Source organism: Dermacentor albipictus, chromosome 2 (genome assembly GCF_038994185.2).
Source record: "Dermacentor albipictus isolate Rhodes 1998 colony chromosome 2, USDA_Dalb.pri_finalv2, whole genome shotgun sequence".
Classification (NCBI taxonomy): Eukaryota; Metazoa; Arthropoda; class Arachnida; order Ixodida; family Ixodidae; genus Dermacentor; species Dermacentor albipictus.
Genome location: NC_091822.1, coordinates 95,034,750 through 95,040,749, shown reverse-complemented (window position 1 = coordinate 95,040,749; position 6,000 = coordinate 95,034,750).

Here is a 6,000-nt window from a genome sequence, read left to right as displayed (position 1 = left end):
CGAATCGGCCTCCTTTACTTCAGTGAGGGCACCATGCTAAACTAATATATCACGCATGAAGAAGTAAAAAGGTGTGGGTTCAATAAGAATTCTGAATGCTTCTAAGCCAGAAAAGTTAACACTATGCGAAACACTGCACATAAATTGTTGCCCTAAAAGAACAATATATCTGAACCACACAGTTCTCTTGGGACATCTTGAAACCTAGCCAATAAGAGCAGTGCGGTACTTTCGAACAATTGCTTACAATTTTTTTAACGCTCAATTTGATCAACTCACATTTACCATCACACATAAGGTTGGCATATTGTTCCCCTTATGTTCGCAAAATTTGACCTCAGTTGTAGTAATTATGCCAGTGCAGCTGTCCAAGTTATGCACCACTCATAAAACAAACTAGTAATGCTATAGACCACTTGCATGCCCATTCTACCAGAAAATGCCCATTTAACCCGACGATGTGAAACACTGCCTACACATTGGCTATACCATTCCCTTAATTTCCCCCAGATACAAACAAGATACCTTGCTTAGCTCACCGAGGACTCCGCAGAAAAAAGCTATGAATCTCGTATAGTTACTAAAACACATGGAAAAACTGGGGTTTAGTAATTATCTGCAACACTTGCACTTAAAGCAGGAAAGTCAGTTTCGCAGAGAAAGGCGTTTAAAATTCTATTTTCACGGAATAGCAACCATCTCTCATGCTGTGGTTTTAGGAATCTGCGAAACATTTAGATTAGCAGCAGTATGACACTCTGGAACACTTCAATTAGTAACTTTCTACAAAGGCGGCAATGAACCTACACATAACAAACACATATCGCTCGTTACTCGGAACATTCTTTCGTACTTGGAATAAATATAAACACCGTGCCCCGCATATTTTACCGAAGATACCAGAGGAAAACAACTAAATTCCGCGTATAACGCATAATAATTTGGAGAAAGCAACTATTCTGCAACTGCTGTCAGACCACATAAGCCACCTACACAGTTAACCAATGTGGGCCTCACTTTTTCAAAATACGAAATTCAATTCAGTGCTCAATTGGTATTGAAATGGCTCAGCACGTTTGACCAAGGTCATTTTCACAAGCATATCTACTATAAGTCACGCTTACACGATGAAATTCGACAGTTACATCGGTAAGTCGTTTGATTAGATGGTTGATGGTGATAACATACTGAGACTGCAACGCTATATCTAGGCAAGGTTATATCTAGATAGAGATTAAATAGTTACAGCATTTGATAATCCAACGATTTCATGCCGCAAGGCACATTAGTCATTGGGCGTGGCTGATTATACTTTATCCAGACCTCCCCTCCGCACGCAGGTTAAATGTACCAAGCCGATTGTGTTTTCAAATACAGAAATAGCAATCTCAAAAAACTGGGCATGATACAAGTTGCACAAGCTTACATTTGTTAGGGCAGGAACTGCCCAGCGTCAGGCGTTCTCCGCAACGCGAGTGCGTATGGCCAATCCCGCACATCGTCCGCTACAGGGCGCCCCAAGAAGGCACAGAAGACAATCCTCGCTGTTCAAGCGGGGGTGGGTAGTAACAAACACAGTACTTATGTAGACACTCTATTAACAATGAAAACTTAGCTTCAGCTGTCATTTTCTTGGACTTTCCAGCGTGCTGCCGAAAGTGCCTGCTTTCAAAAGTGGGGGGAGGGGGGATAACGACATAGTTTGACCCCTCACTTTTGAAAGCGGGAGGAGGGCAAGTGACTCTCACCTGGTATATACGTCCATGAGGCCCACGCCTATAGCTACCATTAGCAGCACTGACCATTTTGCATAGAGAAAGGTTCGGTCAAGCTATTGTTGAAAGCATGAGGGGGGGGAGGGGGGAGGCCACCACGCGCAGCAACAAAATTTGTAGGATGCTTAAAAGGACCCTCACCAGGCCACATAGCAAATTTTGGTTATACGCTGGACGTTGTTACGTATCCTCTAGGGAGTGTTCTGCCGCAAAAAGTTTTCAAATTGGCCCATTAATAGCCGAGATGGAAATATTTCAGTGCCGAAAACCCATGATTTCAGCAGGCAGGCTTCACTGCCAAGCAAGACGCTCTCTCCACTCGCCCCGTCTAGCCTCCGCAAGTGGAATTTCTTCCCTGCTTTCTCCCATACCGCACCTCGAGGATCGCGTGACGAATACATCACAGACACCACCTTCATTTTCTTTCTCCTCGCTTTTTTTTTTTTTGCCCTATGCACTTTTGCTGACAGCGTCGCGCGCGAGCTGCTGTCTCGTTCGTGCAGAGCATGATTTTGCGCGCTGTGCAGAAGGAAACATCATTAGTGGTATAATTCAGTGCTACACAGGCAGAACAAGCGGATCGCAAAGCATGATCACGCGCTGGAACACGGTAGAAAATGGCATAGTTTCGGTGCCTGTCCATGTGACCGCACGACCGTGGGAACAAGCAGACGAAGCGGAAGTACATCTCTCTTGCTTCAGTGCGAGGTAAAACAAAAAACATGCACACATTCTGTCTGTGCACTTTATTATTTCTCTAAACTTCAATTCAAGCAACAGATTGCACAGATAGCAGATGTCATGAATAACTCTCGAAGTCACATGTCACCACAAGCGGAATCACACTGCGGACACCAGTACGTAGGCGCAGGCACACAAGTACGTCATCCTCCGGCTTGGAGCGCGGCAACCGTGAGAAGGAAAAACGGCATTAGGTTTGAAATTCCAGATCTTTCCGCGGCGCATAGCGATGCAATACTTTGCAGACACGATCGTGATCGCGCAATGTATGCTCTGCGCTTATCAGCTCAAAATGGCCAGACCTTGTGCTGGGTCTTTAAGCTTCGCCTTTAAGAGTGGAATGCGTTAGCATTCTAAGATCCCTGACTGCTTCTCATGCTTCCCGGCAACTGCAGTGTATGTAGCCGTAATGTTTACCAGGAAACGCTAGCGGCGAATGCTATGCACAAAGGCGGGCTTTCTGGTTCAAACGAAGTTTTTTGCACGGGCCACGATGCGGCGGAGGCGCGCGCCGTCTGGAACTGTTTCAAGAAAACGGGCGCGCGTCTCCATGGACTCCGATATTCACGCGCAGGTGCACGCAAATGGCAGTCGCCGTGGCCACTATATGTATGGTAAAAATGCTGGAAAAGCGATTTGAGTTTTTGCGTAACAGAATTGTTTTCTCATATATTAAATTACAATCCAACATTATCAGGTTCCAGGTAGTGTGCAAGTCGTACTTTACAATTTTTCTATGTATTCTAGCTTGAGAAATACAATGAGTTCAGCAACTTCCTTACGCCACATGGAAGGCCTGAGTATGGGTGGTTCGAAAATCTTTTTGCCGAAACGACGACCGGCGCTGGAGGCCAACACCGGATTTTCTGCGACACGGGGCCCTTAATGCTTTCGCGTTAAAACAACAATGGTGCCAGACACAACTGGTCCTGATCAGGGGAGGAGGTATTTTCCTCAAGGTATTTTCCGCACGTCACCTGTTTCAGCGTCACAACAGGGACAGACCGGAGCATGCTGCAATGGCAAAGTTTTTCTACTCTTTCCCAAACATGACTTAGTTGCGTCGCCTGGCGGGAGAATCTGTACTACATGCATGCCCCTTCCACGAAAAAACACACGGACGACTTACACACGGCCGTGTCGCCAACCATGTGAACAGCAACCCTTTCTTTTCAATTCTACATGCTCGCCACTAACACACCTTTGGTCGTTGCCTCACCAACCCGCCTTACCACCCCTTCCCTTTAGGACCCTACCCTATCTACTGTGCCGAGGAAAGCATATTTGATCTTGAAAAAGACAAGTCCACATGTCAAAACTTTGGCTCTCGCTTTTACCTTGTTATTTTGCTCATCACTTCACGACTAGACTCTGACTGGCAAACTTTCCATTGCATTAAAAAAAGTAGGTACCACGAGAATCGGCTGTCAGTCCCTTTAAGAAACTGACAAAAGTTCAGCAGCTCTAGAGGCATAGGCTGAATGTTAATTATATCAGAGGTCTACAGCTGAGATATCACTTTTCCCCTTCTCATATGTGCATCCATGCAGTCATTATGTTCTCGTCTGTCAATCAAGTCCACTTGTGGACCGCCCATTTCAGCGCCCCCTTATTGGACGGAGCTCAATAGTCAGCGGTGATGATAGGGACCGATCCAGCGACTCTATTCAATCAGCGCATGCTGAAATGGGCATTCCACTTAGTGGAGTCTTACAGAGTACCGCCCCCCCCCCCTGGAGATTTAAAGGGGCCTGAAAGTACTCACAGAATGACCTCACAACTAAATGACGCCATCTTGCAACTCTCATGCCACACATTTTTTTCGGATCCTTCAACCATAAGTGGAGTTATCACACCAATACCGAGCTTTCTCTCACTTTTCGTCTCTGCTAGCACACTGGAAGCTATACAGCACAGCAGTCATGCGGGCAAAGCCCTGGCTAGAGTGTAGAGATGTAAGCTGCTGAAAAAAAAACGATCACATTTTGAAAAAAAACTGTTTTTCCGATTTTTTTTTCAACCAGGATAAAATTGAAAAAAGGAAACAGCCTCCCCACAGAACTCTTCTGGTGCGCTGCAACTCCTCTCAACGTGTCTAAATGGCAAGGACTCTGCTTGAGCGCCAACCCTTGAGACCCCTCGCTTGTCGCATACTGCAGATTCCCCCTTCTGCAGCATGCGAAAGAAACTGGTCCGAGTTTCAAAATGTGCACACCAAGCTACACAAAAGGCTCTCAAGAGATTGCATGCAAAAACTTGTGTACGCACACTCAAACTTCAATGTCCGGATGGCTTTGTCTATTGTACAGCGAAGCATTGATATATAAAGTGGAAATGCACGGGATACAGACTGTCACAAATGTCAGTCAAGACGCTTTGATCTGAAATAAATGCCTTGACATAAAATCGTGCCACGATTTTGAACTCAGAAGCTCTGCTGATCTTTCTGTGATGCAATAATGTAACAGTTATATTATTTTCAGTGTTAGAGAAATAAATGTGCCTGGTTTTTCATAGCTCTGTGCACAATCGTCTTTCTTTTTCAATTTTTCATATTTTCCTGAAACAGGAAAGAAACCACTTTTCATGCCCCTCAATATTTCAGCAAATTTTACATATATACTAGAGTGTACTAGACTAAAACAATTCTAGTACAGTCTAGCCCTGGCCGTAAGTTCAATGTCGTGGCAGCAAAAGGGCTCATCGCAGCACCCGGTGGCGGCCACGGTAGACTACGCCACGCAGCACACCGCTGCTATCTGGGAGGCCATGCACAGCTGACGCAGTGCAAAGATGAAAATATTTTTCAGTCTTTTTGAGTTAGCAGACATGTATTTTTCATTTAACTCAAATTTAGCGCATCCGCAGCAATTCGGTCCTGTTGGTATACTATGGTGAAACATTTTGAATGGCGCAAGGATGTGGGAAGAAAACCATGAAAGACAGAGCACGCAGTCTTTCGTTTTCTTGTCAGGTCCTCGCACTATTCGCAATCTATTAAAATTTGCAATTTTGTATAACTGAGAATGCTCTCACGATCACGATATCACCCAATAGCGTTGGTGTGTCCAGCTGCTTTCGATGATATTGCGGAAGCAAGAGCAAGCTATCTCCCACTGCGTTCGACAGGAAATTGTTAATACTATGCTGCAAGCAGTTCAGCAACATTTGGCCCGCATGTTCACAGCAGTCTCTACAACAGATCGGCGATGTCTTACTATGATAAAAGTGTTTCAGGGCCTCTTTAAAGAAAATTTCTATGTTCTAGCAATCTTCTTTAACAGATCTTTGCATGGCGTAAGCAGTAAGCTTTGTACAGTGAAAAACATTCACAAGTCTAAAACGGGCCTGAACTTTTCGAACTGTGATACCAGTAAATTGACATAAAACCACACTACTAATTCTTCCATGCCCTCCAAATGAGAATTCGGATGGCTTGCAAGTCTTACAAGAACGGCGCCGAATAAAACAACACACGAAGAAG